Below are 26353 nucleotides of genomic sequence, written 5' to 3'. Positions count from 1 at the left end.
CAAATTTCTCTACGGTATTACACCCACTGAACACCCTACTGCAAACAGGGGTACCATGGAAGTGGGATGACGAACGTAGACGAGCTTTCCAGAAGTGTAAAGAATTGATCACATCCAAAAAAAGGTGTTGGCCCATTTCAACCCAGCACTACCAATTCGTTTGGCATGTGATGCATCACCCTATGGTATTGGAGCGGCGCTGTCGCACAAATTCCCAGACGGGTTGGAGAGGCCAGTAGCCTTTGCGTCTCGGTCACTAACCTCAGCCAAGCGCAACTATGCCCAGATTGACAGGGAGGCCCTCAGCCTAGTATGGGGAGTAAAAAAATCCAACCACTATCTGCATGGGCAGAAGTTCACCTTGCTGACTGACCACCAACCACTTGTCTCCATCTTTAATCCTAAGAAGGGCGTTCCAGTGATGACTGCACAGCGGTTACAAAGATGGTCCCCGTTTCTAAGGGCGAATCAATATGAAATAGAATATAAAGGCACGAAACAGCATGGGAACGCTGATGGGCTATCGCGCCTGCCACTGCCTACTGTGGAGGAAGCACCAGCAGTGGACCCTATCGAAATATTTTATTCGTCAATAATTGAACGATTGCCAGTAACAAACGCGGATATAGAGAAGGAGACCCACAATGATCCGACGCTGTCACGGGTATATGAATTGACGGTGAGGGGATGGCCAACACATGGCGACTCACTGTTGCCAGCATTCTCATCCAGAAGAGAACAGCTGTCAGTATGCCAGGGGACAGTGATGTGTGGATCCAGAGTGGTGATTCCACCTAAGTTAAGGGAGAGAGTGCTAAACGAGCTACATGAAGGTCATCTGGGGGGAGTGAAAATGAAAAGCCTTGCTAGGGCTTATGTGTGGTGGCCGGGAATCGATCAACAAATCGAAGACCTAACTAAGAGCTGCTTAGGATGCCAGAAGGTCCAAAATGCACCACCACATGCCCCTCTACACCCATGGGAGAGGCCCTCCTCACCATGGCAACGGGTGCATATTGATTTCGCTGGTCCATTCATGGACTCAATGTTCTTAATAGCAGTGGATGCTCATTCAAAGTGGCCTGAGGTGATAAAAATGTCTTCAACCACTACAGAGAAAACGATTGCAGTCCTACGGACCATATTTGCCAGAAACGGGTTGCCAGAGCAGATTTGCTCTGATAATGGACCACAGTTTGTGTCCGACGAGTTCCAAAAATTTATGAGAAGGAATGGGGTAAGGCATTACACATCCGCCCCGTATCATCCAGCCACAAATGGATTGGCTTAGAGGTTCGTACAAACCATTAAGAAGGCGATAAAGGCCATGTGCGACGATGAAATTCCACTACAGCATAAGATGGACAATTTCTTATTAGCCTACCGAAACGCGACACATGCAGTTACCAACCAGACCCTGGCCATGATGTTCTTTAACCGAAGGTTGAGATCTCGTCTGGACTTGCTCAGACCAAATGTGCGAAGAAATGTTGAGGACAAACAATTCCAGCACATCAATGAGAAACCGACAAGGAGCTTCAATGTAGGGCAACCAGTCTTGGCCCGTGACTATCGAACAGAGAAATGGCAACCCGGAACGATATGTACAAGGCAGGGCCCATTAATGTACACAGTGGATGTCGGGGAGAACATTGTGAGACGCCACGTCGATCAGATCTTAGCGTCACAGGAACGCATCAACCCCATGTCTCGAGTACCTGGGGATGAAACCGACATACCGGTAGCATCTACTTCAGACCCAGGAGCAGTGGAACCTGATGAACTAACCGATGAAAAGGGGTCAGAATCGCCTCTGCACCAAGAACAACAACCTCCGGAAAGGCATTATCCCGAAAGGGTCAGGAAGCCGCCCCAAAGACTGAATCTATAAATGGGCTTTTGTTGTTTAATGTACATGTTGAAATGTTAATTGTTATTTGAATATTAGGGGTACTGCTAATCTAAAAGGGGAGGAATTGTAGTGTATGCGCCTTTAAGTCAGAACTACTTTTACAGCTCCGGTATACTGTAGTACTGGCAGTGACCACACCGGTATGTAAGCTTTAAGAACATAAGAACATAAGAAATAGGAGCAGGAGTAGGCCAATCGGCCCCTCGAGCCTGCTCCACCATTCAATAAGATCATGGCTGATCTGATCCTAACCTCAAATCTTCTATCACTCTGCATCCACCCGAACCCATGTGATCTCCCGGGAGAGGCGAAAAACCAGATAAAGACCCAATGGCCAATTTGGGAGAAAAAAATCTGGGAAATTCCTCTCCGACCCATCTAGGCGATCGAAATTCTTCCAGGCGGTCACTCTGTCCCTATATTTTCTACAGTACTTACCTTCTGTAAAGGCGATCTCCACCCCAGCCAGGAACAGGAATAAAACCATCTCCTGAAATCTAACACAGAATTAGAACACAGTAGGAGCAGAACAAGGCTACACGGCCCCTGGGCCCACTCCACTGCCCACAGGGCTATGACCATTCCGAACCTAGACTCATGTCCAATTTCCTGCCCGCTCCCCGTAACCCTTAATTCCCTTTACTTCTAGGAAACTATCTATTTCTGTTTTAAATTTATTTAATGATGTAGCTTCCACAGCTTTCTGGGGCAGCAAATTCCACAAACCTACCACCCTCTGAGTGAAGAAGTTTCTCCTCATCTCAGTTTTGAATGAGCAGCCCCTTATTTTAAGATTATGCCCCCTAGTTCTAGTTTCACCCATCATTGGGAACATCCTCACCGCATCCACCCGATCAAGCCCCTTCACAATCTTATATGTTTCAATAAGATCGCCTCTCATTCTTCTGAACTCCAATGAGTAGAGTCCCAATCTACTCAACCTCTCCTCATATGACCACCCCCTCATCCCCGGGATTAACCGAGTGAACCTTCTTTGTACTGACTCGAGAGCAAGTATGTCTTTTCTTAAGTATGGACACCAAAACTGTATGCAGTATTCCAGGTGCGGTCTCACCAATACCTTGTACAACTGCAGCAATACCTCCCTGTTTTTATATTCCAACCCCCTAGCAATAAAAGCCAACATTCCATTGGCCTTCTTAATCACTTGCTGCACCTGCATACTAACTTTTTGAGTTTCGTGCACCAGGACCCCCAGATCCCTTTGTACTACAGTACTTTCCAGTTTCTTGCCATTAAGATAATAACTTGCTCTATGATTTTTCCTGCCAAAGTGCATAACCTCACACTTTCCAGTATTGTATTCCATCTGCCAAATCTCTGCCCACTTACTTAGCCTGTCTATGTCCCTTTGCAGGTTTTTTATGTCCTCCTCACTCACTACTTTCCGTCCCATCTTTGTATCATCTGCAAACTTTGATATGTTACACTCGGTCCCCTCCTCCAAATCGTTAATATAGATTGTAAAGAGTTGGGGACCCAGCACTGACCCCTGCGGAACACCACTAGTTACTGGTTGCCAATCTGAGAACGAACCATTTATCCCAACTCTCTGCTTTCTGTTAGAGAGCCAATCCTCCACCCACGCCAGAATATTACCCCCAATCCTGTGATTTTTTATCTTGAGCAATAATCTTTTGTGTGGCACCTTGTCAAATGCCTTTTGGAAGTCTAAATACACTACGTCCACTGGTTCCCCTTTATCCACCCTGTATGTTACTTCCTCAAAAAACTCAAGCAAATTTGTTAAACATGACTTCCCCTTCATGAAACCATGCTGAGTTTGTCCTATTAAATTATGTTTATCCAAATGTCCCGTTACTGTCTCCTTAATAATGGACTCTAACATTTTACCAACCACAGATGTTAGGCTAACAGGTCTATAGTTTCCAGCCTTCTGCCTACTACCCTTTTTAAATAAGGGTGTTACATTAGCAGTTTTCCAATCTGCCGGGACCTTTGCTGAGTCCAGTGAGTTTTGGAAAATTATTACCAATGCATCCACAATCCCTACCGCTACTTCCCTCAAGACCCTAGGATGCAAGCCATCAGGTCCAGGGGATTTATCCGCCTTGAGTCCCATTATTTTACCAAGTACCACTTCCTTAGTGATTTTAATCGTATTTCGTTCCTCCCCCCCTAGAGCCCCCTGTTTGTCCAGTGTTGGGATATTCTTAGTGTCCTCTACTGTAAAGACTGATACAAAATAATTGTTCAGTGTTTTTGCCATCTCCATGTTTCCCACCATTAATTTCCTGGTCTCATCCTCTAAGGGACCAACATTTACTTTAGCCACCCTTTTTCTTTTTATATAACTATAGAAACTTTTACTGTCTGTTTTTATATTTTTTGCTAATTTACTTTCATAATCTATCTTCCCTTTCTTAATCGATCTTTTTGTTATTTTTTGCTGTCTTTTAAAGACTTCCCAATCTTCCATCCTCCCACTAGATTTGGCTAACTTATATGCCCTTGTTTTTAGTCGGATACTATCCTTAATTACTTTACTTAGCCACGGATGGCTATCTTTCCTTTTATACCCTTTTTTCCTCAGTGGAATATATTTTTTTTGGAAGTTGTAAAATAACTCCTTAAATGTACACCACTGGTCATGTACCGTCTTACCCTTTAATCTATTTTCCCAGTCCACTCTAATTAATTCCGCTCTCATACCTTCATAGTCTCCTTTATTCAAGCTCAGCACGCTTGTTTGAGATCCAACCTTCTCACCCTCTAATTGAATATGGAACTCAACCTTTGCGCATGCCTCTGTACTCCCTGTCTTGAGACTACCCTCCTCCAGTAAAGACCTGTTTATTGTTGATGTACAGCATCCGTGTGATTATTTAATAACAGCATATCCACTGAACCACGGATCCAACAGGGGCCACCCATCAGGCGAGAGTGTCCTGCTGGATGTCAACCCTGAACTCCGAGCTGGAGCTCTTGTTTCCTCTCGCCTGGACTTTCTGGAGCGAGGTTTGAAATCTTCTCCCTCTGACTGAGATGGGAATGCTATCATTATAAACCAAAGCTCACTCCTACCATCCTGGTAGCCACGTGATACTATAATAATGCAACTGCTAACTAATCATGGCAATCAGTATATCTCCTTTTGGTGGCATTGGTTGAAGGAAGCATATTGTTGAGGGAAATTAACATCCACCTGAACAGGCAAGTGGGGCCTTTGTTTTAACATTCCATCTGCAAGATGCCATTGATGAAAGGCCATCATTCCTTCAGTGCTGCACCGTGACAACCTAGATCCTGTGCATAAATCTGGAACTGAGCTCGAACCCACAACCTTCAGACTAAGACAAGAGTATTACTGTGTAAAACTGGCATATAAGTTACACTAAATAACAGCTGGAAAATAATTTTCACACGGCATACTATTTATTCTGTTTCATCAGGGTTTGCAGTTGCATCAACTGTACAATGCGAGACAAAGGGAATCTGGATGTGGTGTCGCCCACATCCACACAAGCCTGATCACTGCTTGGTACTGTTGGACACTGAAGGCCTTGGAGATGTGGAAAAGGTACACTCGTTTTATTTTCACAGCAACATGAACAGCCTTTACATGTGTAATACCAGATCAATAAATGGACAGGTGTTCAATAGACAGGAATAAAGCAAGTAGGGGTTGTATTAGCTCTGCTGCAACACTAAGTATAGTGCGGCAGGACATCCTCCAATCCACTATTTTCATTCCTGATACCGCCCCATTTCTCAGGGTAAAGGATATTTAGATACTTTGGGTGGGCACCCATACCATTTATAACACAGTTGGATGTCCACCTCTGGTAGGGGGAGGGAAATTGCTGTGCCAGTGTTTCCTTAATGTAATTGATCATCGGGAAACCAGCCATTTAAAATTTAAATCCCCACCAAGACAATTAACGACCCTGGATGCCAGGAATCTACAGGTATCCCTGGCACCCAGCATTGAGAGCTTTGTCAAATGATGTAATTTCTTTCATTGGCATGGCATCATAATATGCTCACCCATATATGGATGGGTCCCAATCCCAGCAGAATTTTTGACTGATACTAAAACACGGTGGTTACCCAGCAGAGCCTGGTTCCATCCCACATTCTGCCTCGCCCATCCCGATTACACAGCTTTTTTTTTGCAAAAGCACCAAGGAATTTGGGGCCTAACGTTTGCCAATTTGAACTCTTCCTTCTTTGCAAAGGTTCAAACATCTTTCTCCACCCTCGGTTCCAATATAATTTGCAGATCTAATGGATTCCATTGTCTCTAACATTGAGAACATCCCTGCAGCTACCTGGTCTCCTCCCTGTTCCTCCACCCTTCCATCCACTCTACCTCCAATCCCCTGTCCCTGCAGTTTCTTTCCCATGTCTTCCCGCTGCTCTCTCTAATTTTTGTCTCTTCCATGAGACCCACCTCCTGCTCCCTCAACCTCCTTCCTACTCAATTCCTGATCACTTAACTACTACCTCTCCTGGTCTGCATGCTTGCCGACATTGTCAATGGATCCCTTCACTCAGGCACAGTCCCTCCTGTTCATAACTGTTGTCCTCGCCTTCAACTTCAGTCGACCCTCAACCCATCCATCCCCTCCAACTACCATCCCATTTCTAACCTTTGCTCTATAGTCCTTGAATGTTTTCAATGACCATCACTCCCAAAAATTCCCTTCTGGCTTCCACCCTGCCAGCAGCACCAATGTCACCTGGCGTCAGTCACAAATAACATTCTCCCTGACTGCGACCATGGTGCGTTATAGAAACATAGAAACATAGAAGATAGGAGCAGGAGTAGGCCATTCGGCCCCTCGAGCCTGTCCCGCCATTCAATGAGATCATGGCTGATCATCCAAATTCAGTACCCTGTCCCTGCCTTCTCCCCATATCCCTTGATCCCTTTAGCCTTAAGAAATATATCCAACTCCTTCTTGAATATATTTAATGAATTGGCCTCTACTGCCTTCTGTGGTAGAGAATTCCACAGGTTCACCACTCTCTGGGTGAAGAAATTCCTCCTCATTTCTGTCCTAAAAGGCCTACCCCTTATCCTTAGACTGTGACCCCTGGTTCTGGACTCCCCGACCATCGGGAACATCCTCCCTGCATCTAGCCTGTCCAGTCCTGGCAGAATTTTATAGGTTTCAATGAGATCCCCTATCATTCTTCTGAACTCCAGCGAGTACAAGCCCATTTGACCCAATCTCTCCTCATACGTCATTCCTGCCATCCCAGGTATCAGCCTGGCGAATCTTCGCTGAACTCCTTCCATGGCAAGAATATCCTTCCTCAGATAAGGCGACCAAAACTGCACACAATACTCAAGATGTGGTCTCACCAAGGCCCTGTACAACTGTATCCTTGTTCCTATACTCAAACTCTCTCGCTATGAAGGCCAACATACCATTTGCCTTCTTAACCGCCTGCTGCACCTGCATGCTTACCTTCAGCGACTGGTGCACAAGGACACCCAGGTCTCGTTGCACTTCCCCTTCTCCCAATCTATTGCCATTCAGATAATAATCTGCCTTCCTGTTTTTGACACCATTATCCCTCCATTTCCTCCTAGACCTCTCCACAATATTTGTCATGGTTCACGACATCATCCTCTTCTATCCCCTCTCTTCTGTTGTCCACTTCCTTGGCAAGGTTTTGCTTTTATCTATCCAAACGGAGCCGGCAGATCTTGAGAAATGGTTCATATTCCCATCATCACACAATTGCCTGTGTAGTCCCTCAAGGAACTATTGTTAGCCTCCTCCTCTTTCTCAGATACCCCTTGGTCAGCTTCCATATACAGGCTGTTAACAACTAACTTTCCATCTCCACCATTTCCTTCAACCTCACAGCCACCCCAGTGCAGCCTGACGTCAATTTATGGATGAGTCGAACTTTCTTTCAACTGAGCATCAGGAACAACACGGAAATCACTTGTCCCTGCCATAAACTCTACTCCCTTACATGAAGCATCTAGAATAATAATCCACTGTTACCATATACCTAGAATAACAATGAACATTGTGCATATAGAATAATTATCCCTTAACAAGCTTACATACCTTTATAAGATCAGCTCTCAAATGCTACATTTCTAGGCTGAAAAGCTAAAGTTTCCAGTCTTTCCTAAATGCTCAGACCCTTTACAATAGGATTCAGCCCCATGGCATTAGACACAGTACTCGAGGTCCAGTCTGATCAGAGCACTATCAAGTTGAATCACTGCCTCCTCCGACCTATATTCTGTTTTGGCTCGGTAGTTCAAAATCCTATTGGCTTTGTTCATTGTTGCTCTGCATTGGTTGGTCATATTAAGCGTCGATACTATTGAGTCTCTTTCAGCTTCATCCTTGGCTATTTCAACACCATAAATGCAAGTTGTTGTGCTAAGGTGGACTCCACAAAAGGAATAGAGACAGCTGAGATTTTCCAATTGGAGCACATCTCTGGTGGGGCGGGATTCCCGCCTGCCATGGAGATGCTCCCCTGATCCTGGCCAAATTTCTAGCCCTGGGATCATAGAAGCATAGAAATTTATGGCACAGAAGGAGGCCATTCAGCCCATCGTGTTTGTGCCGGCAGGAAAAGAGCTCTCCAGCTTAATCGCAGCTTCCAGCTCCTGGTCCGTAGCCTTGTAGGTTACAACACTTCACGTCCATATCCAAGTACTCTTTAAATGTGATGAGGGTTTCTGCCTCTACACCCGTTCAGGTAGTGAGTTCCAGACCCCCACCACCCTCTGGGTGAAGAAATTTCTCCTCAACTCCTTTACAATCCTTCTGCCAATTACTTTAAATCTATTCTCCCTGGTTATTGACCTCTCTGCTAAGGGAAATAGGTCCTTCATATCCACTCTATCTAGGCTCCTCATAATTTTATTAACCTCAAATAAATATCCGCTCTGCATCCTCTTCCAAAGAAAACAACCCCAGCCCATTCAATCTTTCCTCATAGCTAAAATTCTCCAGTCCCGGCAACATCCTTGTAAATCAGCTCTGCACCCTCTCTACTGCAATCACATCCTGCACGCAGTCCTCTAGCTGTGGCCTAACTAGTGTTTTATACAGTTCAAGCATAACCTCCCTGCTCTTATATTCTATACTTTGGCTAATAAAGGAGAGAATTCCGTATGCCTTCTTAACCACTTTATCTACCTGGCCTGCTACGTTCCCCATAATTTTTTTTTGGGGGGGCGGGGGGGCGCTGTGCGGCCCATTCAAAAGTCCGTGCATACATGGTTTGTTCAATTTAAAAGCCGGCTCAACAGCTGTGCGGGACCGCTGGAGCACCGCGCAGCTTACAAGAACATTGCTGTCCTGCTACCTTCAGGGTTCTGCGGACATGCACTCCAAGGTCCCTCTGATCTTCTGCACTTCTCAGTGTCCTACCATTTAATGTGTATCCCCTTGCCTCGTTAGCCCTCCCCAAGTGCATTACCTCACACTTCTCCGGATTGAATTCCATTTGCCACTTTTCTGCCCACCTGACCAGTCCATTGACATCTTCCTGCAGTCTACAGCTTTCTTCCTCACTATCAACCACCTGGCCAATTTAAGTATAATCTGAAAATGTCTTAATCATGCCCCCGACATCGAAGTCTAAATTATTGACCTACACCACAAAAAGCAAGGGGCCTGGTACTGAGCCCTGCGGAACCCCACTAAACAGCCTTCCAGTCAGAAAAACTCCCATCGACCATTACCCTCTGCTTCCTGCCACTGAGCCAATTTTGGATCCAACTTGCCACTTTTCCCTTGGATCCCATGGGCTTTTACTTTTCTGACTGGTCTGCCATGTGGGACCTTGTCAAAGGCCTTGCTAAAATCATTAACAAAATGGAGACCATCAAAGTTGGGGCAGCAAGTAGTTGTCTGAGGCCTGCTACAGTGTGAGGGTGCTAGGAGCCACCAGTAAAACAGGAAAGATTTTGCTACACATTTTTTTCTTTTCTTTTTGGGGATTTTGTGAATTGCAATGCTTTGACAGCCTTGTTGCTGACAATAGTATTGTGCCCCTTTCAGCAATCTCTAAATGCTGGACACCTGGGCATAAGAGACAGCCCTCGTGATGAAAATGCTGCGAAATACGCCAGAGCATACATTCCTTTATTGGTGGGTTGTTTTTATGCCCTCGCCCCTAGATCATCACACATTTTTCACTGCTGATCCTGTCCACTGGGAAATGGAAAGAGGCCTGATGTGGCATAGGGCAATACCGAGCAATTTTCCAGCCCAGTCCTACCCCCATCCTCTACCAGATCTGCTCAGAAACCAGCGGGAGAGGTCTGGGAAATCTGGCCTGGCTGCTTTTACCTTCTCTGCATCTTCAGATTACGACTGATGACAAACTGAGGTCAGCTTGTAAAACTGAAATGGAAATACAAACACCAATTCACTTCAGTCAGTATATTTTCAGTTTAAAATGATTAACTCATCTCTTTAGGGTGCCTTATCTTCACTTTCAGAAGAATTTGATTTGAAACATCAGTTTGTAATTCGTTAAACGATGCATAATTAACATCTGACATTGGTTTTCTCTGTCTGTGTATTGCAGGATGATGACGGTAATGATACTAAGCTTTTTGCACTAGCTGTTCTGCTGAGCAGTATGTTTATGTACAACAGCAAGGGGACAATCGACCAGCAGGCACTGCTGGACATCAAGTATCCTTAACATTATATTGTTACACTGCTTTAAAAAATGAAAAGTAATAAACTATTGGTTGGATATTAACCCTAAATCACACTGTAAAACTCTGGCACAGTTAATGATATGTTTTTATTGTTTGAACTTAAAGGGCATAAAATGGGCCCAACAAGGGAATCACATCTGACCTGATATTGGGTAGTGCCATTTTTGGGTGCCAGCAGGAGGTAGGCACTTTATATATAAATGAGGGGCGATACACATTTTTTAGGCCCCTCTGCTAAAGTGGAGCTATTGGGAATGTTGATGCAAGAGGCTGGATATTCTACCCATTGGTTGAGTGGGCAGAAATCTCGTCTGATCTTCTGAGGAATACTATTTTCTAATTTTGGATGTGGTCAAGATAATTCAAGGGGGCGATTTTACCAGCCCTGGGGAGGCGGGACTGTCAGGAAAATGGCAGAATTTGGGGGCGAGTGCCCAACCCGCCTCTGTGCCATCTTGCCAGGAGGCGGGTAGCCATAACAGGTAGTTAACAGGCAGAAAATAGGATTATCCCATTTTTGCCCTCACAAGTGCGGGCTTCCTGAAGGCTCTGAAACCCGCCAGGTCAGCGAGGCGAGTAGTGGGTCTGCGGGCGTCGGAGGGGTACAGAATTGTGCTGTGGTGGTGAGTGATGGGTGCAAGTGTGGAGAGGTGAGTATCTGAGGTAAGTGCAAAGTGTTAGTAAAAGTGTACTTACCTTTGTTTCTTCCTGCAGGCTTCAGTCGGTGAGTACCGCGGAGGTGCGAGACTCTCTGCATAGAGATGACAGATGGCCGTTGCATTCTCCAATGTCTTTTTCCAAGTGGCAGGCAGTGACTAGTGGGGTACCACAGGGATCGGTCATTGGACCCCAGCTATTCACAATATATATTAATGATCTAGACGAGCGAACGAGATGTAATATCTCCAATTTTGCAGACGACACAAAGCTGGGTGGGCGTGTGTGCTGTGAGGAGGATGCAGAGAAACTCCAGTATGATTTGGCCAGGTTGGGTGATTGGGCAGATGCATGGCAGATGCAGTATAATGTGGATAAATGCGAGGTTATCCACTTTGATGGCAAAAACAGGAAGGCAGATTATTATCTGAACGGCAATAGATTGGGAAAAGGGGAAGTGCAACGAGACCTGGGTATCCTTGTGCACCAGTCGCTGAAGGTAAGCATGCAGGTGCAGCAGGCGTTTAAGAAGGCAAATGGTATGTTGACCTTCATAGCGAGAGGATTCGAGTACAGGAGCAAAGATGTATTGCTGCAGTTGTACAGGGCCTTGGTGAGACCACACCTTGATAATTCTGTGCAGTTTCGGTCACCTTATCTGAGGAAGGATGTTCTTGCCATGGAGGGAGTGCAGCAAAGATTCACCAGACTGATACCTGGGATGGCAGGAATGACGTATGAAGAGAGATTGTGTCGATTAGGCTTATATTCGGTAGAGTTTAGAAGAATGAGGGGATCTCATTGAAACTCATAAAATTCTAACAGGACTAGACAGACTAGATGCAGGAAGGATGTTCCCGATGGCAGCGGAATCCAGAATCAGGTGTCACAGTCTAAGGATAAGGGGTAAGCCATTTAGGGCTGAGATGAGGAGGAATTTCTTCACCCAGAGAGTGGTGAACCTGTGGACTTCTCTACCACAGAAGGCAGTTGAGGCCAATTCATTAAATATATTCAAGAAGGAGTTGGATATATTTCCTAAGGCTAAAGGGATCAAGGGATATGGGGAGAAAGCAGGGACAGGGTTCTGAATTTGGATGATGGACCATGATCTCATTAAATGGCAGAACAGGCTCGAGGGGCCGAATGGCCTACTCCTCCTATCTTTTATGTTTCTATGTAAAGTGACGTCACAGCCAGGGAAGGAGCTGATTGGAAAGTAGGACCTGGTGAGTATTTCTACAGTCCAGTCATTAAAGTCAAAGTAAGGTCTCTAGTTTAGAGTAAGTAGTGTTTAAAGGGAAGTAAGGTCCCTAGTGTATTTAATATTCTTTAATTTAAAGGAAGTAAAGGGAGTAAATTAAGGGTAGGTCATGGCAGGGCATCTCGGCACCGTGGAGTGCTCCTCCTGTGCTATGTGGGTAGTCAAGGACACTTTAGGGCCTAGAAATTCACTGGCACCCCATTTGGGGCGCCAGTCTCACCAGGGCGTCGGAAGTACCACCCCGGAAGGAGTCACGTGCGCCCGCCAGAAAGTCAGTTTTGGTGCCCCAGGCGGAATCGCGGCACTACTCGAGGCGCTCCGCATCCCTCTTGGGGCGCGGCAACTGAAAATTGCAGCGCAACGTGCCGCAGCACCACACGCTGCGGCACGGCGCGCTGCGGTACTGCAGGCCTTCCTCCCCTTCTTAAAGGGGAGGGGCCTGCTGCAGTGCGATCAGCGCTCCCGAGTGCCGGCAAAAGAGCCCGGCACCAATGAGAAGTGCCGCGATCTTGGAACAGCCGGCAAAATGCAGGAGGGTGGCTCGGGAGGCCGGGGACAGCGGTGTGGCGAGGTGCTGGCAGGCGGCCAGCAAAAATAATGGCCGCCCCGCACCTCAGCGCCTCTACCACCGCAGGTAGGCCCCCCTGAACCGGTCGCAAATTGCGACCGGCATTAAAGCAGGGGGCGCTACCAAATGTCACGATGGGGCGGTAGCGGTGCGCTGCACACACTGATGATGTCATCGGTAGCGGCGCAGCGCTAACGGCTATTGCCGCCATTAGCGTCCCGCTAAATTTAGCGAGAGGCGTGACCAGTGGCACAAAACCCTCTAAGCGCCTTCTTTGGGCGCTAACGGTTGGTGCAGCCCACTGAATTTCTAGGCCTAGGTGTCCAGGGTGAACACATGTGCAGGAAGTGTCTCCAGCTGCATCTACTCAAAATCCGCATTTCGGAGCTGGAGCTGCGGCTGGAGTCACTGTGGAGCACCCGCGAAGCTGAGCTCTTCATGGTCACACCGCAGATAAAGAGTGCACAGGCAGATAGGGAATGGGTGACCACGAGATAGAGTAAAATAACTAGGAAGGTAGTGCAGGAGTCCCCTGGGTCCATCTCCCTCTCCAACAGATTTTCCATTTTGGATATTGATGCGGGAGATGGTTTTTTAGGGGAATGCAGCAAGAGCCAAGTCCATGGCACTACGAGTGGCTCAGCTGCACAGGAGGGGAGGAAAAATAGTGGGAGAGCAATAGTGATAGGGGACTCTATCGTAAGGGGAACAGATAGACTTTTCTGTGGCCGCAGACGTGACTCCAGGATGGTATGTTGCCTCCCTAGTGCCAGAGTCAAGGAGGTCACTGAACAACTGCAGGGCCTTCTGAAGGGGGAGGGTGAAGAGTCAGAAGTTGTGGTTCACATTGGTACCAATGACATGAGTAGAAAGAGGGATGAGGTCCTGCAACAAGAATTTAGGGAGCTAGGTAGCAGATTAAAAAACAGGACCTCAAAGGTTGTTGTAGTGTCCGAGGATCAATAAGACTCAGACTGCAGGAGAACAATAAAACAGGTATTTACTGAACAGAGTAATTCAAGACTGAAATACAGAAGCCTGCTATGGCTTTATATACAGGGGTGGTCACTGCCGGTACTGCAGTATAGAATCAGTTCTTCTCTTAAAGGCACATGCACAACAATTCCTCCACTTTAAGATAAACAGTACATAACATTCATTTAACAACTAAATAATAACTAATTACAATTATAATTTTCTCTGTACTATATAAATCAACTGAAATAATCATTTATAAGTTCAGTCTTTGAGGAGGCTTCCTGACCCTGACTGGATAGCGCCTTTCTCGAGCATCCTGTTCTTGCGGCGGAGTTGATTCTGGCTCATTGTAATTGGTTGGTTCGTCAGCTTCCAATACCACTGCTTCTGAGGTAGACACAATCTGTACTTCGGGTTGATTACCAGGTGCACCTGCTCATGGTATGGGTTTGGCTTGTTCCTGTGACTCTGGAATCTGGTCAGCATGGCATCTCACAATGGTCTCTCCAATGTCCACTGTGTACATTAGTGGTCCCTGCTGTGTGCATATCGTTCCTGGCTGCCATTTTTCTGTTCGGTAGTCGCGGGCCAAGACTGGTTGCCCTATCTTGAAGCTCTTGGTTGGCTTCTCATTGATGTGCTGGAATTGCTTATCCTCAACATCTCGTCTTATGTTTGGTTTGAGCAAATCCAGGTGACATCTTAGCCTTCGGTTGAAGAACATTATGGCTGGAGCTTGGTTGGTGACTGCATGTGTCGCATTCCGGTAAGCAAACAAGAAATTATCCACCTTTTGTTGTAGTGGTATGTCGTCATTATGCATTGCCTTTATGGCCTTTTTAAAGGTCTGAACAAACCCCTCAGCCAATCCATTTGTGGCTGGATGATATGGGGCAGATGTGTAATGCTTCACCCCATTATTCCTCAGAAACCTCCGGAAATCCTCTGACACAAACTGTGGCCCATTGTCGGAGCCAATCTGTTATGTCAAGCCATTCCTGGTGAAGATGGTCCGTAGGACTGCAATAGTTTTCTCCGTGGTGGTGGTGGACATTTTGATGACCTCTGGCCATTTCGAATGGGCGTCCACAGCAATTAGGAACATTGAGTCCATAAATGGACCAGCAAAATCAATGTGTACCCGTTGCCATGGAGATGAGGGCCACTCCCATGGATGTAGCGGGGCCTGTGGTGGAGCGTTTTGGACCTTCTGGCATCCTGTGCATCTCTTGGTCATATCCTCGATTTCTTTATCGATTCCCGGCCACCACACAAACGCCCTGGCTAGGCTCTTCATTTTTACCCCTCCCAGATGACCTTCATGAAGCTCATTGAGCACTCTTTCTCTCAACTTGGGTGGAATTACCACTCGGGATCCACACATCAAGGTCCCCCGGCACACTGACAGCTGTTCTCTCCTTGGCGAGAATGCTGGCAACAGTGAGTCGCCATGTGCTGGCCATCCCTTCACCGTCAAATCATAGACCCGAGAGAGTGTCGGGTCATTTCGGGTTTCCTTCTCTATACTTGAGTTTGTAAAAGGTAGACATTCGACTATGGTCGCATGGAATATCTCAACAGGGTCCACTGCAGGTGCTTCCTCTACCGTAGGCAACGGTAGGCGCGACAGCCCATCAGCGTTTCCATGCTGTTTCGTACCCTTGTCCTCTATGTCGTACTGATGTGCCCCTAGAAAAAGTGACCATCTTTGCAGCCGTTGCGCCGTCATCACTGGAACTCCCTTCTTTGGGTTAAAAATGGAGACCAGGGGCTGATGATCAGTGAGTAGGGTGAATTTCTGCACGTGCTGATAGTGATTGAACTTCTTCACCCCCCACACCAGGCTGAGGGCCTCCCTGTCAATCTGGGCATAGTTACGCTCGGCTGAGGTTAACGAGCTCGACGCAAAGGCTATTGGCCTCTCTGAACCGTCAGGGAATTTGTGTGACAGCACCGCTCCGATGCCGTAGGGAGACGCATCACGTGCTAACCGAATCGGTACTGTTGGATTGTAATGGGCCAATACTTCTTCTGAAGTGATTAGGCATTTACATTTCTGAAAGGCACGCTTACACTCATCACTCCATTTCCATGTTACTCCAGTTTGCAGTAGGGCGTTCAGTGGGTGCAGAATTGAGATAAATTCGGCAAGAACTTATGGTAGTAGTTCACCAACCCGAGGAACGACCTCAGTTGCGACACATTTTCCGTTGTTGGAGCCTTGACTACAGCCTCAATCTTGTCCGGCGACTTCCCTTCCTCATCAATCATGTGGCCACAATACGAGATTTGTCTCCTGAAGAACTCGCATTTGAGGCGGTTGGCTCGTAGCCCATATTCCTGTAATCTCGTGAGCACCTGCTCCAGGTTGGCAAGGTGTTCACTGTCATTTTCGCCCGTAACCAGGATGTCGTCCAAATAACACTGGGTCCCCGGGATCCCTTGCAGGACTTGTTCCATCGCCCTCTGCCAAATAGCCGGGGCTGATGCTACCCCGAATACCAGTCGATTGTACTGGTGAAGGCCTTTGTGAGTGTTTATCGTGAGGTATTTCCTAGATGCTTCTTCCACCTCCATTTGTAGATACGCTTGGGCCAGATCAATCTTTGTAAAGCGTTTCCCTCCAGATAGTGAGGCGAAAATATCTTCTATCCGTGGAAGTGGATATTGTACTGTGTGCAGGACTGGGTTCACAGTTACCTTGAAGTCCCCACAGATGCGAACCTTCTTCGGTTCCCCAGGCGTGCTGCTCAATTATTTCTTCATTACAGGAATGACGGGTGTGGCCCACTCGCTCCAGTTGACCTTGGACAGCACACCCGATCGCTCCAGACTCTCCAGCTCTGCTTCAACGGCTGGGCGGATCGCGTAAGATACCGGTCTGGCCTTAAAAAATTTTGGGTTTGCGTTATCTTCGATTTTTTTATCCTTGCCGTTACTCCTTTTAAAGTCCCAAGTCCTTGTTGGAACACCTCTTTCGCGTCAGTTAGAATTTTTGACAGTCGTCCAGGTGTGACATCATCATCCTTTTTATCAGTCACAGTTAGCGCCTGAATGGAATGCCAATCCAATTGTATTTTTCGGATCCATTCACATCCCAATAATGGTGGTCCTCCATCTAGTAGAATATATAGATACAGTTTCTGTGTTTCCTTGCCGTTGTATTCAACTGGCACCCTTATTTTTCCTCTGGGGTAGACTTTTTGCCGCGTGTATGTCTTCAATACAATGGATGTGTCCTTCAAGGATATGTGTGAGAATAGCCGCTCATAGTCTCGTCGATTCATGACTGTTAGGGCTGATCCTGTGTTCAATTCCATCTTTACTGGGGACCCTGCTATCATGAGGTTAACCCAAATGGTTTGGTGATCCTCCTTTGCGATCACGTTGTGTAACTTTAGACAACTTAGTCTCCTGCTCCCGGAGTCCTGATATTCCGAACTACTACATAAGAACATAAGTCAATTTCTTTACTTTCTTGTACTTTTCCTTAGTAGTTCTTGTAGTGTTGGTTTTCTTTCCCGACCTGCAGACTCTTGCTATGTGTCCCATTTTCCCACATTGCCTGCATACTTTGTCCTTAAACCAGCAGTCCTTCTGTCATGGGTTGTTCTGCCGCAGCGATAGCACTTTTCTGCTCCATACGCCATTTCGTTAGCGCTGTATTCTTGTGGTTTCTGTTGTATTTCCGCAGCTCCCCGTGCTGCTGCTTCGTAGGATACTGCCACGCTGAAAGCCTGTTCTAGCATCAGGTCCTTTTCCGAAAGTAGTCGTTTCTGGGTTCCTTCACTCTGGAGCCCGCAGAAAAACTTATCCCGTAAGGTGTCTGCCAGTCCTGCTCCGAACTGGCAGTGCTTCGATAACTTGTGTAGTTCTGTAAGATAGTCAGCATTGCTCTCATCTTTGTGCTGGTTTCTTTTATGGAACTTGAATCTTTCTGCTATCAGCGGCGGTGTAGGGTTTAGGTGTTCCTGTAAGATATTAACAATATCCTCAAAACTTTTCTCCATTGGTTTAGCTGGGGTAATTAAATTCCGCAATAGGCCGTACGTTCTCGCGCCCATCAAATTTAATAATACTGACGCCTTCTTTCCATTGGCCACCTCATTGGCATTGCAGTACACTTCAATTCTTTCCACATACGTGGTTCAGTCTTCTACCTCGTTGTCGAAAGCAGTTATACTGCCACTCTTCGGCATCTTGGGTGATTTAAAATGGCATCTCCCGTGCTTTTTCTTCTTCCCCAATGGAATAAAATGGCGCCTCCCGTGCTTTTCCTTCTTCCCCAATGGAATAAAATGGCTCCTCCCGCGCTTCTCCTTCTTCCCCTTGCTGCCACGCTGCTCCTAGCATTCTACAGGGTAATGGCGGCGACCCGCGGCTTCGGCGTGTCTCACTTTTCCTTCCCCGTGTTCTATCCTCTCCACGCTGCCCTGTTCTTGAGCACCGACCGCGCCCTGTGCGCTCCACCCTCTCTTCCTCCCGACGACGCTGCACGGCCCCTTTGCAGAGCCGCTCGATCGAGCCCGCTGCAGTCCGGAAGGGTCAGCGCACTACCTGCTACCAGCACGACTTGCTGCTACACCTCGCCTGGGCCCAGCTCTCTACAGCCTCCCCTGCAACTCTCCGGTGGATCCCTGGGCGGTTGCCCGCGGTTGACGCCCACCGTTCTGACTTCGACCTCCAAGAAGCTTCTCTTCAGGGAAAAGATCCCCGTGAGGTGAGTTCAAACCTGCCCATCGCCAGTGTAGTGTCCGAGGATCAATAAGACTCAGACTGCAGGAGAACAATAAAACAGGTATTTACTGAACAGAGAGTAATTCAAGACTGAAATACAGAAGCCTGCTATGGCTTTATATACAGGGGTGGTCACTGCCGGTACTGCAGTATAGAATCAGTTCTTCTCTTAAAGGCACATACACGACAGTTGTAATCTCTGGATTACTCCCGGTGCCACATGCTAGTGAGTATAGGAATAGGAGGATAGAGCAGATGAATGTGTGGCTAAAGAGTTGGTGCAGGAGGGAGGGCTTGAGTTTCCTGGATCACTGGGTCTGCTTCTGGGGAAGGTGGGACCTGTACAAGTCGGACGGGTTGCACCTGAACCAGAACAGGACCAACATCCTTGCGGGGAGGTTTGCTGGTACTGTTGGGGGTGAGGTTTAAACTAACGTAGCAGGGGGGTGGGATACGGAGTGGAGCTATATTAGGGAGTGATGCACAGCCAAATATAGAGGAAAAAACAAGTCAGCCTGTAAGGCAGAGCACATATGTAAAGGCACAAGGGAGTATGGCAAGGCTGGATGGCATTTATTTTAATGCAAGGAGTCTTGCGAGCAAGGCAGATGAATTGAAGGTGTTCAAGAACACATGGGAGTATGATATTGTTGCTATCACAGAGACATGGTTGAGGGAGGGGCAGGACTGGCAGCTCAATATTCCGGGATATAGAATCTTCAGGCGAGACAGAGGGGGTGTAAAAGAGGATGGGGTGTCGCAATATTAATCAAGGAGTCAATTACTGCTGTAAGGAGGGATGATATCTTAGCAGTTTCCTCTAATGAAGCCATATGGGTAGAACTTAAAAACTAAAAGGGGGCAAGCACTTTGCTGGGGGTGTACTATAGGCCCCCAAACAGACAGGGGGAGATAGAGGAACAGATATGCAGGCAAATCTCAGAAGTGTAGAAATAATAGGGTAATAATAGTAGGGGATTTCAACTTCCCCAATATTAACTGGGATAGTCAGAGTGTGAAAGGCTTAGTAGATGCGGAATTCTTAAAGTGCATCCAGGAGAACTTTTTGAGCCAGCATGTAGAAAGTCCTACAAGAGAGGGGGTGGTACTGGACCTAATTCTAGGGAATGTAGCCGGGCAAGTGGTAGAAGTGTCAGTAGGAGAGCATTTTGGTGACTGTGACCATAATTCGTGATATGATCAGTAACATGTGATTCTAGAATGGTACACTAGGTGGAGCTGTATGTATATAAGGGTGGGCTACCCACAAGGCAACAGTCAAGATGGATGCTGTGTACAAGTCCACATGGCATGAATAAAGTGACTAGCACAAGCTAGCTGTTCATAATAAAAACGTTTATTAATTTATGAACATTGCAATTCGGTGAGATTTAAGGTAATCATGGAAAAGGACAAAGATGGACCGGAAATAAATTTTCTAAATTGGGGAAAGGCTGATTTTAATATGATAAGGCAGGATCTGGCCAAAATGGACTGGGATCAGCTATTTGTAGGAAAATCTACATCAGAGCAATGGGAGTCTTTCAGAAAGGAAGTAGAGAGAGTACAACATCAACATGTTCCCATAAAGGTCAACGTGGGACCAACAAGCCCAGGGAACCCTGGATGTCAAGGGATATACAAGAATGAATTATAAAATAAGGGAGGCTTTTGGCAGATGCAAAGGACTAAAAACAGTGGAAGCCCTAGAGGAGTATAGAAAGTGCAGGGGGGTACTTAAAAATGAAATTAGGAGAGCAAAGAGGGGGCATGAAAAAACACTGGCGGGCAAAATAAAGAAAAATCCCAAGGTGTTTTATAAGTATATTAAGGGCAAGAGGATAACTAGGGAAAGAGTAGGGCCCATTAGGGACCAAAGTGGCAATCTGTTTGTAGAGCCGGAAGATGTAGGTGAGGTGTTAATTGAATATTTTGCATCAGTGTTCACTATGGAGAAGGGTGATGTAGGCTTAGAAATCAGGCAGGGGGATTGTGATAAACTTGAACAAATTAATATTGAGAGGGAGGAGGTACTAGCGGTTTTAGCAGGTTTAATAGTGGATAAATCCCCAGGCCCTTACGGGATGCATCCCAGGCTGCTGTGTGATGCAAGGGAATAGATTGTAGGGGCTCTGACACAAATTTTCAGAACCTCTCTGGCCACAGGGGATGTGCCAGAGGACTGGAGAACAGCTAACACAGTACGATTGTTCAAGATGGGTAGTCGGGATAAACCTGCGAATTACAGGCCATTGAGCCTAACATCAGTGGTAGGGGAATTATTGGAAAAAATTCTGAGGGACAGAATTAGTCTCCATTTGGAGAGGCAGGGATTAATCAGGAATTGTCAGCATGGCTTTGTCAGGGGGAGATCATGTCTGACCAATTTGATTGAATTTTTCGAGGGGTGACTAGGTGTGTGGATGAGGGTAGTGCAGTTGATGTAGTCTACATGGACTTCAGTAAGACATTTGACCCTGTAGGAATTGGTTCTTACTTTACACCAAGGGAAGAGTCCGAGAGCGGGAGCAGTCACACAGCAACAACTGCGAAACCGCTAGGCAGGTAGTGCAGGGGTTCCCTGTGGCCATCTCCCTCTCAAACAGATATACCGCTTTGGATATTGTTGGGGGAGATGGCTTTTCAGGGGAAGGCAGCAGCAGCCAACTTCCTGGCACCATGGGTGAATCTGCTGCACAGGACAGGAGGAAAAAGAGCAGGAGAGCTATAGTGATAGGGGATTCTATTATAAGGGGAATAGATAGGCATTTCTGCGGCCATAAATGAGACTCCAGGATGGTATGTTGCTTCCCTGGTGCAAGGGTCAAGGATGTCTTGGAGCGGTTGCAGGGCATTCTGGAGGGGGAGGGTGAACAGCCAGTTGTTGTGGTGCATATAGGTACCAACGATGTAGGTAAAAAATGGGATGAGGTCCTAAAAGCTGAATATAGGGAGTTAGGAGGTAAATTAAACAATAGGACCTCAAAGGTAGTAATCTCAGGATTGCTACCAGTGCCATGTGCTATTCAGAGTAGAAATAGATGGACATTGCAGATGAATACGTGGCTAGAGGAATGGTGCAAGGGGGAGGGATTCAAATTCCTGGGATTTTGGAACCAGTTCTGGGGGAGGAGGGACCAGTACAAACTGGACGGTTTGCACCTGGGCAGGACCAGGACTGATATCCTAGGGGGAGTGTTTGCTAGTGCTGTTGGGGATGGTTTAAACTAAAATGGCAAGGGATTGGGAACCTGTGCAAGGAGACAGAGGAAAGGGAAGCAAGGATAGAAGCAAAAGACAGGAAGGAGAAAAGCAAAAGTGGAAGGCAGAGAAATCAAGGGTGTAAATCAAACATGGCCACAGTAAACAATAATTCTAAAAGGTCTAAGCGTGTTAAAAAAACAAGCCTGAAGGCTTTGTGTCTTAATGCGAAGAGCATTCGTAATAAGGTGGATGAATTAGCTGCGCAAATAGATGTAAACAGATATATGATTGGGATTAAGGAGACATGGCTCCAGGGTGACCAAGGCTGGGAATTCAACATCCAGGGGTATTCAATATTCAGGAAGGACCGGCAAAAAGGAAAAGGAGGTGGGGTAGCATTGCTGGTTAAAGAGCAGATTAACACAATAGAAAGGAAGGATATTAGCTCTGATGATGTGGAATCTGTATGGCTAGAGCTGAGAAATACCAAGGGGCAGAAAACTTTCATGGGAGTTTTATACAGACCCCCAAACAGTAATGCTGAGGTTGGGGATGGCATTAAATGGGAAATTAGAGATGTGTGCAATAAGGGCACAGCAGTTATCATGGGTGACTTTAATCTACATATAGATTGGGCTAACCAAATTAGTAACGATACTATGGAAGAGGAATTCCTAGAGTGCATACGGGATGGTTTCCTGGACCAATATGTCGAGGAGCCAACTAGAGATCAGGCCATCTTAGACTGGGTAATAAGTAATGAGAAAGGATTAATTAGCAATCTTGTTGTGCGAGGCCCCTTGGGGAGGAGCGATCATAATATGATAGAATTCTTCATTAAGATGGAGAGTGAAGTAGTAGTTGACTCAAAGACTAGGGTACTGAATTTAACTAAAGGAAACTATGATGGTATGAGGCGCGAGTTGGCTAGGATGGATTGGGGAATGTTACTTAAAGGGTTGACAGTGGATAAGCAATGGCAAACATTTAAAGATCGCATGGATGAACTACAGAATTTTTCATCCCTGTTTGGCATAAAAATAAAAATAAAAGGTGACTCAACCGTGGCAAACAAGGGAAATTAGGGATAGCAGAAGATCCAAGGAGAGGACATATACATTGGCCAGAAAAATCAGCAAACCTGAGGATTATGAGCAGTTTAGGATTCAGCAAAGGAGGACAAAGGGATTAATTAAGAGGGGGAAAATAGGGAAGATGCATGGCAGATGCAGTATAATGTGGATAAATGCGAGGTTACCCAATCACCCAACCTGTCCAAATCATACTGGAGTTTCTCTGCATCCTCCTCACAGCACACACGCCCACCCAGCTTTGTGTCATCTGCAAACTTGGAGATATTACATCTAGTTCCCTCATCAAAGTACCCCACTTTGGTGGCAAAAACAGGAAAGCAGATTACTTTCTGAATGGCAATAGATTGGGAAAAGGGGAAGTGCAATGAGACCTGGGTGTCCTTGTGCACCAGTTGCTGAAGGTAAGCATGCAGGTGCAGCAGGCGGTTAAGAAGGCAAATGGTATGTTGGCCTTCATAGCGAGAGGGTTCGAGTACAGGAACAAGGATGACTTGCTGCAGTTGTACAGGGCCTTGGTGAGACCACACCTTGAGTATTGTGTGCAGTTTTGGTCGCCTTATCTGAGGAAGGATGTTCTTGGCATGGAGGGAGTGCAGTGAAGATTCAACAGGCTGATACCTGGGATGGCAGGAATGACGTATGGAGAGAGATTGGGGCGATTAGGCTTATATTCGGTAGAGTTTAGAAGAATGAGAGGGGATCTCATTGAAACTTATAAAATTCTAACAGGACTAGACAGACTAGATGCAGGAAGACTGTTCCCGATGGTGGGGGAGTCCAGAACCAGGGGTCACAGTCTAAGGATAAGGGGTAAGCCATTTAGGACTCAGATGAGGAGGAATTTCTTCACCCAGAGAGAGGTGAACCTGTGGAATTATCTACCACAGAACGCAGTTGAGGCCAATTCATTAAATGTATTCAAGAAGGAGTTAGATATATTTCTTAAGGCTAAGGGGATCAAGGGATATGGGGAGAAAGCAGGGACAGGGTACTGAATTTGGATGATCAGCCATGATCTCATTGAAAGGCGGAGCAGGCTCGAGGGGCCGAATGGCCTACTCCTGCTCCTATCTTCTATGTTTCTAGGACTGACCTATATAGACAAGCCTCAATCCAAAGCTTCCAATTCCAGCCCTAGTCCTCCCCTCCACTCAAAAACACCTCCACCTAGACCAGGTTCTCGACTTTGCACTCACCCTTGTCAAGCAGTAGGAAACCGTCACTCTCCAACGTTGTTTCAACTTCACGCTTGCTTAATTGTTGCTCCAGCTCTCGCCTGCCCTGTGCCCCATTCCCAGCCAATTGTTCCATTCCATAACCTGTGTCGAAACCACCAGTAAGCAATACAGTGGGAGAACTACAAATAAGTTTGAGATAAGGTTTTCATTTCTTTCGCATATAAACAGATTGTTACCGTGGGATATACTTGATGAATCATCAGCAGCTGCCACCTGAGAAAATGTCGGAAATTGTTGAACTCCATGTTGAGTCCAGAAGGCTGTAAAGTGCCTAATCGAAAGATGAGGTGCTGTTCCTTGAGCTTACGTTGAGCTTCATTGGAACAGTGTAAGAGGCCGAGGATGGAGAGGTCTGAGTGGGAATGGGGCGGTGAATTAAAGTGACAGGTGACCGGAAGCTCAGAGTCACCCTTACGGACTGAATGGAGGTGTCCGCAAAGCGGGCACCCAATCTGCGTTTGGTCTCCCCAATGTAGAGGAGACTTGGTGAATGGTCACAGAACAGGACCAAACTTAAAAGAACCCTTCTTTAGATTATTCTTGATTACCTTCGTTAGTCAATTAAATTGTGACTTTTCTACTTTTATCCTTTTTCTCATTGGAATATTCTACATCTCTTAAAATGGTTTTAAACAATTTCAGTTTTCTTCTGTTGGTTTATTTTCTAGTTGCAGTTCACACTCTAGTCCTTAATTTTTTTGCCCTCCTCATAACACCAAATGTACATCTACTCTAAACATTACTCTTAATTGCAGCATCAGATCTAACTGTACAATGATGACTAGAACCCAAGGGTTCACTCATTTCTAGATTATTCTCCTTAACAGTGGATCAGTTGTGTGACGGAGCTAACCCAACTCATTAAAACAAGTTCCGAAACAGAAGCTGCACAAGGAGAAAATTTCATGGCATACTTTCCTGGGTTTGTGTGGACTGTGCGAGATTTTACTCTGGAGCTGAAAATTAATGGGGAACTAGCAACACCAGATGAATACTTGGAGAATGCCCTTAAACTGAAAGCAGGTAAATAAGAAAAACAGTGTATTGATAACAATCATCAGTGCTGCGGAATTTAAACAATTACATTATTCTTCATTCGGCATGTTCCACAAGCCTTATGAGCGAGGCCAAGATTGAGTGGCCCTGGAGAAACCACGAGCATGCAGCAATAAAATGACGCCACAGCAGCAGCAATGGCTGGAGCTACACGTGATCTCTTACTCCATCTGTTGTCATCATCAATGGTCTGCCTAGGGCAGGTTCTGGCCCCATTCTCTTCCTCTAAACCAATCTGTCTTGTGCTTATCTCTTCAATTCTCCTGACGATCTCCCATTCTTCGGCTGGTCCAGAAGCATCCTTCTTTCCTCCCTCTTGGACTTTTCCTTCCATCCATTACTTCCATCACCTCTTTCAACATCTGATCACCTCAGCACATGTCCAATCCCAATTCCTTTGCCTTATTCTGCTAGCAATCAAACCATGTTCTTCTTGTATCGTGGCCATCGCCCTCAGTACAGTTCTTATTTATTTATTTTACCTTCTCCATGTGTCTCCAAACACACGTCTCAAAGGAAGCCTTTTATTTTTTTCAGTTCTCTGTTCAGTTGTCCAGCCAATATCTTCTTCTATTAAATGCAACTTATCCCATTTCAATCCCAGCCCTCTCCTCCTTGACACATCAGTATTTTTAGTCATTGTACTTCCCAGATATTTAAATTGCCTCACCTGATCCAAATGTTCCTCCTTTATTAAAATTCTCATTCTGTCGCCTGCTCTCCTATAAACCTTTCGATCTCGGATCCAGTCCACATTGATCTCCATTCCATAATCCATTGCTGCAGCATTCAGACTTCCTGCCACACCTGTAGTCCATTCATGGGACTTGCTGTGAGGCTTTCTCATCATCCAATCTGACAGCTTTCGCTCGCTGATCTCCAATCTTCACTCCTTCCTCCACCTGGTTAAACATTTCTCTTACCATCACTTTTTGCATAAA

The 26353-nt window shown here is 46.2% G+C and overlaps 1 long non-coding RNA gene across 1 annotated transcript; it reads left to right on the top strand.

Moving 5' to 3' along the window:
* Positions 1-5350: 5350 nt before the first annotated feature.
* On the top strand, positions 5351-25375 carry LOC147120852 (uncharacterized). The gene is made up of 3 exons (XR_015075352.1): positions 5351-5474; positions 10478-10587; positions 25192-25375. It is a non-coding gene; the product is annotated as an uncharacterized LOC147120852 (long non-coding RNA).
* The last annotated feature ends 978 nt before the right edge of the window (positions 25376-26353 follow it).

Source organism: Somniosus microcephalus, chromosome 3 (assembly GCF_052327205.1).
Source record: "Somniosus microcephalus isolate GS21.2 chromosome 3, FLI_Smic_1.0, whole genome shotgun sequence".
Classification (NCBI taxonomy): domain Eukaryota; kingdom Metazoa; phylum Chordata; class Chondrichthyes; order Squaliformes; family Somniosidae; genus Somniosus; species Somniosus microcephalus.
This window is presented reverse-complemented; position numbering and strand designations above follow the sequence as displayed.